Below are 13,360 nucleotides of genomic sequence, written 5' to 3'. Positions count from 1 at the left end.
GGGAGTTGGGGAGCGTTTGGGGAACATCTGTAACGGTCCCCGTTACAATTAGCACTAGTTATGTTCCCCAAACGAAGTTGGGGAACATATTGTTTTTACTCTGTTTCTTATTATTATTATTATTATTCTTTTTTCTTCTTATTTCTTCTCCGGTACTTTTTTGTCCGGAAGTGTTCTCAGAAACTGTTCACCAAACTAAGTTAAAACCTTTTTAGGGTTAGTAGGCATGTTGTGTAGATGTGCCGAACGAAGGTCATTTTGCGCGCATTCGCATGCACGTGCGGGCGCGTGCAATGAGTAAACTGACTGATATATTTAATATGGTTGAAACTTTTATATTTTTTGATAAAATGTTTTGAAACTCATTATATAAAGATATATAAGTTGTGTACATAAGATGACATGGTCAAATTTGCATGAACTCACGCGCATGCACGTGCGCTTTGCTCTGATTGGCTGAAACAGAAATCTTAATATCTTTTTTGTTTTATGATGAAATGCTTTGAAACTTATATCATAGACATGTATTAGGATGTACTACAATATGATATATAAAATTTTTCATGAAATCACGCGCATGCACGTGCGCTGCAATCTGATTGGTTGAAACTTTAAATGACTATAACTCCCTTGGTTTTCAACCAAACAGCATGGGGTTTAAAACATAGATAGACATAAAGGACTCCTACAAGATGGTATGATCGAACATTGCAAGGGGAAAAAGCTATAAATTAATTTTCAATGACACGATGATACGAACTTTTTAAAAATTTTGAAAATAACAATTTGGACCGTGTTTAAATGAGTATAAGAAATAAGGATTATGCATGTGCTTACATTTTTATATTCAAAGTTTCACAAAATAGTGATTTGAATGAGAAATATTTTTTTAGATTAATAAGGATGGTTTACTTTAATATTTAGAATTTTGAACATACTATTAGAAGGTTAACAATTTGATATGGTCATTACGCACATGCTTTCATCATTTGCAATGGAATTCTAAAATTTGAATAACATGTATATCAATCCAGACATCCAATTTTGTTTATATCATCTGCCCTTAAACGCACCTTTTTGTATTTTTAATGAATTTAACAGGTGTCACAACAGTGTACATTGTTGGTGTTTCTAGCATATTGAAACATCTGAATATAGGTCCCCGTTACAATTAGCGGTGACAAGGTTTTGTGTTTTCATTTCACATGCTGGGTTCTAATGGATTTCATAAAAAAAAAAAATGTATTTTTAAAAAAAAAGGAATCGGATCGTTTGGGATGCGAACTCGGCATCTCTCACGTGTGAAACGTGTTAACCTTTATTAAACAGTTCTAATAAATAATAAGAATATAAAGTCCGCTGAGAACCTGTTTTATACGTAATAACTCTCCTCATACCCCTGTGCTAAAAATAGCGACATATAATTAATACAATAAATACTAGTGAAACAAACGGGGTAGGACACTTTGAGAGGGATGAGAGAGGTCCTAGGTAGTTTTGGTATAAAATTACATTGCAAAAGCTCAAAATCCTCTTGAAATAACGTCTGGAAAGGTAAGTGTTATACACAGACAGAATGTATAAATTTACGACCTTGAAATTTAAAATTTTAACCTCAAAATAAATAAGGGTCTTCCAGGCCACGGAGAAATGCTAAGCTAAATTTCATTGCAAAAGCTCAAAGGTTTCTTGAAAACGAAAGTGTCATAACAGATCGAATTTACGACATTGACCTTAACCTTTTGACTCCTTTGACTCAAAAATCATGAATTTTCTTTAGTCCATACAGGGGATTGCTAAGCTTAATTTCATTACGAAAGCTCAAAGGGTTCTCGAAATTTCGTGTAGGAAACGAAAGCGTTACAGACATCAATATTTATTGACAGTTTTACAGAAGGACGTTACGGACGTGACCCAAATTTATATCCCCCACTTTTCAAGCGGGGGACAAAAAGAAGTCCAAAGTCTACCAACTTCAAGCAATATGTTGTGAACAGTTTTGCGACATATTGCGATTAAATTATTTTCCAGGTTTTTTTTGGAGAAATGGCTGGGACGATATCTATGTTGAAACTTCTTCAAAAGAAAGCGATCACTGGTTGTAGTTGTGTTGTGTGGTCAATCAGCTTCAAAATGAAATAAGCATTTTATGGAAACCTGAAAATAAGCGACGAATTTTGCCCAATTTGCTCTGGTCCCTTGGACATTCGTCATGGAATTTTATTGATGTTAATGATAAGTATCACATAATTGTGCTTAAATATTGCAAATTGAAAACTACTTGCCATGGAAACAGGGGAAAAGTGAAAGTTCTTTAACTTTGATTTTTTAATCAAAGTACTGAAAGGACTAATACGAATTGATGGTTGTCCAAACTTAGCTAATGGTTATTGTTTTAGTGATGAAAAAAAGAAAGCCTTGTCCACATCGGGGCGACATAAGCTATTGCTTGCAATAGCAGAGCTGACGTTCTAATGCGCTCGTCAATTTGAACGATTCTTTGACGTTGTAGATCTTTCAACTCGATGGTAAAGCATAATCTAAACGTTGCATTGGTCGAAAATGTACATTACCACACTTTACAAATCTACATAGGTCATGAATAATTATTGTTTTGTAATCAAAAGTAATAGCAGGTTTGACTGTAATATGTGACCAAAACTAAAACATATCAAAGTACATATGCGTATACAGTACGTATTTACCGATATGTTTACATAACATGTCCTCACATTTTGAAATGTTTTATATTGTTAAGATATCCTGAACGCGTGATTATTTGATTTTGCGGCAGAACTTTAGAAACAACTCTGAAGTACAATGTTTTACAATACCTTAAAAATGTTACTGCACCGGTTTCGATGTGCGCATCTTATTGATATAGCCAAATTTTTTCTGAAAAAGTCTAATCTACATTCCAAGAAATAGAATTTCAAAACTTTAGCTCCGTTATTGATATTTGGTATCATACAAGCAAAAATTATTATATAACTAATAAAGGAGAAAATATCACACTACAATGAAATTCTTTACTTTTTGTATTTGGTTGGTTTTGTAACTATGTTCTCCAAGCGTGCTTGTGAACCACTTGTGAAATCTACATGTAGAAACATACATTCGCAACAGGAAGTCAGGTGTTATCTGGCGGCCGCCCAGATATTATAGCGACCGCCAGATAAATATGTGGCGGCCGCCAGAAGTTATATAGCGGCCGCCAGATAAATTTTGGCGGCCGCCAGTTATTATGTAGCGAACCAGCCGCCAGATAAATTTATGGCGGCCGCCAGATATTATGTAGCGGCCGCCAGAAGAAATGGCGGCCGCCATATAAATTTTGTGGCGGCCGCCATATATTAAGTGGCGGCCGCCAGATATATAATTGGCGGCCGCCAAAATAAAGCAAGTGGCGGCCGCCACATAATTATTTGGCGGCCGCCAGATATATAAGTGGCGGCCGCCAAATAATAAGTGGCAGCCGCCAGACAAAATATTTTTGTACGTGGCACCAACGGGCTTCCGTAAGATTTCAGTATCCCTGCCTGATAGTCTAGCTGTTTTTAAATTTTTTTTTTTTTTAAATATAAAAAATATAACAATTTCTGTAGGAGTATTTGGGAGATAATTTTAAAAGCTAGGGTCGGGATTCTTGACACTGTTTGAAAACGGAAAATTTTTATTTACTCTTTTGTATATTGAACTACCCCCCCTCTTTCTCTCTCTCCTCTCTCTCTCACTCTGTAACCATCAGGGCAATAATAGGTATAAGGTCCTACGCACTTTGTGTGCTGTACCATTTATTAAGCCTTAGGACAGATCAAGAATTTTTTTCAGGCGGGATGTGGAAACTTCATAAATTGAATAATAATTTTAATATGGACAAGAAGTTAACCCAAACGGCCAAATTGAAAGAGAAACTAGATGTATTGTGAGCAATGAGCTCACTAAATGATACCCCGTCTCCCATATGGTTATAATGGCAAAGTCCATATTTTGCTGTTGTCGCTAAACCCAAAATACGTGTCGGATCAAAAAGTAAAATAGGAGGTGCACAATGGTAATATGTAATAAACCTAACATTCTGTGAAAGTTTTAGTAAATTTCACGAAGTGGTATAAGAGGATTTGCGGATAAGAGATGGGTACCCCAAAGCGTAACAGACCGACGGACGGACATAACTATTACTATATACCCTCCCACTTTTCAAGCGGGGGATATAATAAACGTGAAATATACATCACAGGAATAGGTACATTGGGAACTTTCTCAAATACCTTCTCAAACGCATTGGTGTCGGAAGCAAATTGAAAGTAGGGGGGAGGCTAAGTGCAAAGAATTTTTTTATACATTCAAAAAATCTGACCAGCTTAAAAAAAAAGTGAAAATGTCCTTTTTTAAAACAGGAATATCATATTTAGTGTGGGAGAAAGGGGGAGGGGAAGGTAGGTTCGAACTTCAGTAACAAAATTTTTCTCCAAACATCAACACTTTCATCTTTTTTAACCTATACTGCGACTTGTCTGTGAAAAGTGGGGGTGGGGGGTGGGGGGGGAGGCTAAACCTACGCAGCAATGTTCAATGTCTATTCCAAGTATATATTTGCGTGAGGTATAATGTTTTGGACCACTCAGGCAGTCCTTTTTTTTTGGTTAGCGCAACTTCTTATAAACCACTGAACAGAGTTTTGTCGAACTTTCGAGATATTTATAAGAGTCAATGTGTGTCTAGATTTGCACATCACCAGGAAATTCCGAATCCTTTATTTTTTCGGGAATTTCCGCACTTTTGCATTTAGATTTTGTCGATATCTTGAATATAGAGATGAGCATTTTGTCAGCGCAACTCCTCATAAACCGCTGCAAACAATTTCGTAAAAACTTTGCAGATATTTAGAACACAATGTGTATAGATGTGCATATTACAAGGAAATTACGATTCCTTTATTTTTTCTGGGAATTTCAGCACTTCGAATTTTGCGGGAGCGTGGGGTATGTGAATTTGCTCACTTTTTCTTTCTTTGTGTATAAAATTATAAATAACTTTAAATCATATTAAAATAACTTTAAATCAAATTATATTAGGTCTAATAAAGCCAATACACAGTATTTATTTGATAATATTTGATCATAAAGAAATCCGATCTGATTCAGACGTTTTTCTTGAATTATTTTTATGAGTGTTATGCATGTTTTATTACACCCCCCCCCCCCTTTCACAGGAAAATATCTTCATATCTTCAAAAGGTGAATGATTCGTAGTAATGCATGCTTTATTATAAATATGATGAAGTTAAACCATGTTTTCAAAAATTTTATTTACACCATTTACAGACAAGAGTAATGTTTATTCTTGTCAAAAAAATTATTTGCATTTTCTTCAGTCAACCCCACGGCACTTTCAACCTTTGATATTTTCCCTGACCAAATAAAATGATCGGCATGGGCCACGTGTGTCCAAGCAGTTTTTACTGTAGAGTTAGCAATGGATTACATGATTTCTGAGATGCATTTTTCAATAAAAGTAAAATAGGATAATTCTTTCGACATGTGCACATCCCTGTAACGATAGCAGTATTCAGGTAAATATTTTTATCACTGCGTTTGACGCGTTTTCTCGACTGACCTGCATGGAATTTTTGATGTACTTGAATGTATTCCGTGTAAGTGTATTTTCTTTATTGCGACAAATGCATTCAAAAATAATTTATTCTCGGTATAGTTCTAGTTTTTGTTGAACTTTTACTTTTCAAACATGTATTGGTCAGTTTATGGACTTCTAAAAAACTATGCTATCGGAGGTGTGCACATGTCGACAGCCAGGATAGAAAATCACTCAAGTAAAACAATTCTACAAGGCTATACATGTATATAGCAGGTACAGGTGGCCAAAATCTTCGATTAAATATATGGCGGAATCGAAGAAATATAGCGGACAAAGGGGTACAGGAATGTAGTAAGTCGTACACAGATGAAAAATGATGGCTTTTTAAGAGTTCATGTCAGCTTTAACAAGTATTTTCCTGCCATCTTTAGACTTATGAACATTTAAAATATCTACATTACATTCTCGTCTAAAAAGAATAGAAACACCTCTACTATAGGGAGAGTCTGAAAAAGCATGAAGTATTTTCCCATTCCATTTTCTATTAAAGTTTTCTACATGTTTTTCAACAAAAGTTTCTTGATAAAGTATTATATCTATTTTACACTCTTCTAACCATGTAAAAATTTTTGCTCTTTTTTCCGGCGAATTAAGACCTTACATTCACCGAAAGTAAACTTAAATTTTTCATTTGTCTGGTGGATATAAATGTGTAATAATGTCGTAATAATAAGTGATACTGTCGTGTGTTTGTACGCAGTTTCTTTGAAAAAGAAATGGAAGGGCCCTAATAAATCGATTTATTGCAAGAGAACCCTCAATGTATCTTGACAAGTTTTACACATAAACTCTAGAGGCATTAAGCTATTTGAAAAGTGCTGCGAACCTCATGAAATTTTGAAAATAAATTTATTTTAGCTAAATTTATTGTAGTTGACAAGCAAAATATTTAACCTGCCTCCAATAAATGAAAATAAACAATTAAAAAAGGAATTTATATAGGATCGCAGCACTTTTCACAAACTACATATACTGTTGAAAAGGATTATGAATTAAACTAAGATTTTTTATCTTGGTTATGCCCTTGCAATATTGGAATTTATAGATGACCTCTAAACTGCAAGTATATAATAAAATCATGTGACGTCGACATCACGTGACAAGTCTGAAAAAAATAAATATACATGTCCCCAACATGTAGATTTAAACCACATTATATTTTTTTTATATCAGTGAAGTCCCTAAAAGAATCGCACATCCTAATAAAGTATGTATTTTTTATCTTAAAATATCGCTGATATTTCCATATAAAACCTTAACTGTGCTGCGTACAAAAGTTTTTTTTGGCTGCCCCTTTCATTGCAATAACGAAGATTGTATATCGACATAAGGCGTTTAATAAGGAATCGAAATTGAGAAGTTTGTGGTCGCTGTCCTCATTTTGGCCTTAGGCATTGACCTTTCTATCAAACTTGTGAAATTCATGACCCAAAAATCGGTTACAATTAATAGTTCCGGGATTTTTTCTCAGTTTGTAAAAATGCATAAGAAGAAGAAATGGTTTTAGCTTAATCAATGCTAAAAATTGAATGTTTTCAAAGAAGGATATGGAAATAACGAACAGTATTCAATCTCAACGTCCATTAAACAAATATACAAAATAAGAGCAGAGCAAACACGGACCTCCGAAACATCAGAGGTGGGATCAGGTGCCATGGAGGAGTGAGCATCCCCTGCCGACCAGTCACACCCGCCGTGTGCTCGTTGTCATAATCAGGAAATAACGGAAAAAAATCCGTGGTCAATTCAGTGTATAAATAATGGACTAACAATTGGTATGAAAAACGTCAGTCAGCATTTTATTCAATGATAAATTGTATTTGCTGACAAGGTCATTGTATCGACCATAGAATTTACGAAATGATGACTTTAAACGAGACTATTGATATTCTTGTTTCATCAACTTGCTTGTCAATAATTTACCTCGTTTAAGAAATTGTTCATACGTAGAGCATGCTCTTGCGTATCGAATCAACTGAGATATAAATACTCCGTATGCAGGTGATGAAGGTATATTGCTGCATAAGTAAGGGAAGTTGACGATAGAAAAGTTAAAGTCATCACGTTTATCATATAGCTTTGAAACTTGCTGAAATAATAGTCGAGTTCATGACTGTGATAGATCAGAAAAAATATGACATAAAAGAGTGCCATTCTGGAAATATGACGTCATTAATTTGATGAATTTCACTATTTCAAACAGGAAAAGCCTCAAAATGATCCATTTCAAGGGTATTTTTTCCTTCAGAAAATAGTGTCCACAACTGTCGCCCACTTTAATTATTAATGGATATGTTGTGTGCATTTCAATAAAAAAATTATATATCTTAAATTTTTTTATGAATGATGATTGTGAAAAATATTATTTGAAAGAAAATTCCATTGAAAATTGGTGTGTTCTGCTACTTTGTAAGAAAAAAACGGGAAAATGCACAGGCTTATGGTGTCAAAATTAGCATTTATAAAAGTAATAATATTTTTAAAAAATATGTAGAATTTGAATATATACCATACCTTGTGCTTTACTGAAAATAATATTTTTACACAAAAAGAGAATAATTTAACGCTGAAATATTGTGGTAATCATATTATTGGCAACAGTATTTTTTTCTTAATATCAACTTGAAGGAAAAAAATAAGGAACTGGGTCTGACTTTGCTCCAAAAAATCTCAGTTTAAATCAAATTGGCACCATCACTTAATATACAGTCATTATCTTTAAATATTATACTTTCATGTATATTAATTGAATTTTATTCGTCGAGAAACATTTGATAAAAAACACTACTACCCGCTGAATAATGAAGCCACGCCCTCCTGCGTAGCAACAGTCAACATTGCTTGACGACGGATGGTATTCCAAAAAATAGCGACTGTGCCGAATTTTATGCGCGCACGATTCACTGAAATATGTATTTGCATAAAACATTCAGTATAATATAATAAATATTGCATGTATTTTTGTGTAACATTGAAATTTTTCACCCCAAGAAAACCATGGAAAATTTTCAATGTTACACAAAAATACATGCAATATTTATATAATATATCTTTACTTAAAAGATACAATAAATATGAGAAGAATCACTAATAAAGGAATGTGTTTATCAATAATTCATTGTTTTATCACAGTTCCTGCTTGTGGAGAAATAAATTCCCATGAAAGATGTTTTTATGCAGATCCTGCATGTCCAAACACCACGTAATATACAAAAGAGAGAGAGAGAGAGAGAGAGAGAGAGAGAGAGAGAGAACTTATCCTTTAAAATTATGATTTTTTTTAGAGTGTTGAGATAAGATTTCAAATAAATAATTTATGTTCGGTTTAACTGGTGAATGAATAAAAATATAACTTAAAATTTGTCTACTACATTTAACATTTGTTATCATTGAATTTTAATTGTAAACAAGAATTTTCTTAAATGTTTTTAGAGAGCTCTTTAGCTCTTAGAGAGATAGAAGTTTGGATAATGGAACATTATCCAAAGGGGTTATAGCAGGCATCACTATAGGAATTATTTGTTTCCTCATCCTGACTGCTATTATAGTACGAGTCATCTTGTGGAGGTTGAGAAAAAAAGCGAAAAAAGGAATGTTTCATGAAATTGGAGGTAGGAGTTGTAATGCTGTATAAAACAATTGAGAGTTCATATGAATTCGTGAAGTTTTCAAAAAGGGTCTATTTTCATATTTTAATATGAAAAATTTATGTCAAAAGAATATGATTTTGTTTTATTTCTATTCACATCAATTCTATATTTTCGCACAATTTAATGGAGCCCACTAGGGTTTTATTGTATAAAAACTCAAGCAAATTACACAAATACAGTGTACTACTAAAGACATTTTGCTCAAATTATAATATATGATGACTAATACAAAATTTTACTGTGGTCGTGTTTCTGTCATGGGCATCTCAAAATGTCATTAAAATCTCAATCAATGGAGAACTACAAAATATGACAGATCCAAAGGATTTATACATAAGAAATAAAAACAATGACTTCAGAGTCCGTTTCTATATTTTAGATTTTCAGAGCATTAATTCAATACTTTTATATCATATGAGCTGGAAACTCAGAAGAGCTATTCTGACCATCCTTTGACCATTGTCCGTCTGTCCGTCCACTTTTCCAATTATACATTTTCACGAACCTCTGAGATAATTTTAACCAAACATGGTACAAAGCATCTTTGGGCAATAGGAAGTTTGTATCCTAAAAATAAAGAACCAAGTCCCTTTTCAAGGGGATATAATCAAGAAAAGATGTAAATAGCATGGGGTTATTAAAACATGAATTGCTGAATTTACGTGGAAGCATCCTTGGGTATACTGAATATTGTAAATTGATCAAATCATGAACCCCTTGGGGGGGGGGGGGGGGGCAATAAGGAATCCAAGTTTAACATAATGAAATATAAAGAAAAAATCTTTTAAAATCTTTTCAATAACTATTGGGCCAGAAAAGCTTATTTGGAAGCATTCTTGGTTAGAGTACATTCTTAATTAATAACATCATGACCGGGCAGGGGTAGGATGGCCCATAATAAGGGAATCCAAGTTTAACATCGAATTACCCATCTTTATTATTTTCTTTATCATAATGTCAGAAGACACACTTTGACTTCGATGTACCTATCAGATGGAAACTTTCAAAGATCATTTATATCAAAATGCAATTAAATATTTCAACCCGCAACTTTTTAAATTCTGTTAAACTATTTTAATCAGGTGAAGAACGCTGCTTAGAACAGTAAACAGGTTTTGATTTATTATGATTCGCGGAGTATTTTGCAATAGAAAACCCAGTTGGCCTCATTAAACGAATTCCACAAAAGGTTACTGTAAACACCTGCATAACATATATTTACATATATGCACTGAACAGATCATATGTCATATCATGGAAGTTAATATATTTTTATAAAATTTGATGCAATCAATGGCAATTGTCTGTCATGAAGACAAAACAACTTTTCTTGTAAAACAGTCGTACCGCAGTTATTGTAAAAGAGCTAATTTGAGGTAATACATGTATACGAGGCCTCTTAAGAGTTTCTCAATTTGACATTCTGTCTTTAATTACATACTAGTATACCTATGTGACATAAATTCGAAAAAAAAAATATTTGTTTATACACACACACACACAGATAATGAGGAAGACACAGAAGATCAACATAAACCATTATTAGAACGAACATTCGGAAAGATGGTTGTCCTAAATGCAGATCCCGGTTCCTATTCCAAAGAAGGTAAGAACTTAAAAAAGCATTGATAATTTAGTACATGAATACTGATTTATTTAACAGAATGCTCCCCATTAAAAAGTAGATGAACATTGCAAGAATTAAGAACCATCTGTGGTAGTATAACTTTTTATCTATTTTAAAAATCTATTTTAGCCTGCTGGTTTAATTATGTTACTAATGTATGACAAGGCGCCGCGAAAGAGAATCGAACCCGCGCCTCCCAACCACGAGGCCAACGCTCTACCACTAGGCTATTGTGACAGGACCCGAGCTGATTTTTTTGAATTAAATACTTGACTTCCAAAATTAACATCATTCAATGGAATTTCAGTAGTTTAGAAATGTTCTTGTAAAAAGGAAATAAATTTTCGATGAAAGTTCTGAAGAAAATCAAAGTGTCACGGTACTATAGTCAAGTATGGTTTACTAGCGTAAACAATACAGTAGCTAGTAAACCATACTGTATTATTCTTATCCACAAAATTGAATTTATATCTCTCAAAAACTGTCTATATACTTCATTTCAAATTAACTACTGAAACATATTTCATTTACAGAACTTTTTAAAATTGAATAATTGAAAATTTTTACTCCTTTTTACTCTCCTGAATTTGGTATAACAATCCCGTATGATTGTTTCATTTAAAAACCGTGCATGATAGTTTTATAAATAGTTCTTTTGTCCCAACTCGATGGGCGGAGTTAAAGAAAAGTGTGAGTACAGAAAACCCACACTTTTAACAATAGAAATCACACCTAACTATGGTACAATTCGTGCTTACACCAACTGTGGCACGGGACGTCGATTTATACGGTCTCATCCGAAGGACGGTTTCCACGTCCAAAGTGGAAGTCGAACCGGCGACGTAATGAATCAAGGTTAGACAGTTAGGTCCTTTCATAGGTCTTATACTATAAAACATACTGTCCCCTCTGCCACAAATTGAGTATTTGTTGAAGGTTATGGAAAACACAGAAATCACAGACAAGTTGGAAAATGTCAATTAACGAAATTTGGCATTTCGATGTGTAAGTTCAATCGATTTTACAGCACTTTTTGTTTCAGAAAAAATAGAGCACAAGCTCGACTATTTATCATATTTATATATTTTATATAGAAATATCAAATGTGCTTTGTGCTTTAACGAAAGTGCATCTCAGATATGTTAAAATTTCACAAGAATTGAGGACATTCTAGAAAATGTCCTACTTCTGGATCCATTGTGACATCCATGTATACTTTGAATGCAATTAATGCTATTTTTAATACAAGTATCATTTTAAGTTCTTAACTACAAACTATCACAATTTTAGCTGTGTTCTGATATTTACATCAAATAAGGGACCAGAGACGGCCGTTATCATACCTTGTCCCTTATTCTAATTGTCTAAAATCCACTTTTTATAGGGAAAAAACAGTTGTGGCGTAAGAACACTCGCTCCATGATTAATAACAGGTTAGATAGCAACTTTTTCTTCGTTCAGTGCTTGACCCTTTGGAATGAGAGTTGCTGGTCTTTCAGAAAAATCTAATCTGGGTTCCCATGTCACATCACACGTTGTCACCAAAACGATCTCTTATTGCTAAATGATCTTTAATGCCGTTGAAAGATATAGGTTCTTCAACTGCACGTAAAAAATCAATAATTATATAAGTTGATTTTGTTTGTATTCTATAGTCTCTCATTGGTTGATTTCCAAAAAAGAATGCAAACTACATGTATTCTGTATAATCTGTTTTGGTATGGGGAGACACTCCCTTGACGACCAGCTGAATCATCTGTATCCTAGCTGCAGAACTGTAGCTCTCTGCTTGAAAAAAATTGGATAGATAAAAGAGAGAGCTACAGATCCAAGCGTTGTAAAAACCTTCGATTTACGCCGACGATTTTTTTTCGCTACTTTAGATATTTATTTCTATTTATTTAATGTAGTTTAATCTTTCTCATGCTTTTAGAATGGTATCCTATAATAGTTCATGTATTTAAACTCTTATATATGAACTTTGTTTACCTTTTAACGGTCCGAAACAGTCCTGTATATAGCTTTGTAATGTCGGTTTAAAAGAGTTCCATTTTGACGTCCGTAACCACAAACAGCCATTTGTTGGCGTCGAGAGGTAAGTAAATGATCAGGAATTAGAAGTTGAATGTATGATTAATTATTAAGTACCATTTAAAGTTATTTCCAAAGCTTGGGAAAGTATAAAATACACAAAAAAATACCCATAGTGAGCGACGAAAAATCGTCGATGTAAATCGAAAGTTTTTATAACGCTTGGATCTGTAGCTCTCTGCTTTACACAGGCAAAAGTGGCTCGCATGAACTTCATATGAAATTCGCATGAATATCGTGCGAATTCTTCGCATGAAAACGAGACGAAAAGGACCACACATTATATTCGCATGAAAATATCATGCGATTTTGACATGAAATTCCCACGAATATC

Source organism: Saccostrea cucullata, unplaced genomic scaffold (assembly GCF_032062105.1).
Source record: "Saccostrea cucullata isolate Sc308-1 unplaced genomic scaffold, CSIRO_AGI_Scuc_v1 ctg601, whole genome shotgun sequence".
Classification (NCBI taxonomy): Eukaryota; Metazoa; Mollusca; class Bivalvia; order Ostreida; family Ostreidae; genus Saccostrea; species Saccostrea cuccullata.
This window is presented reverse-complemented; position numbering follows the sequence as displayed.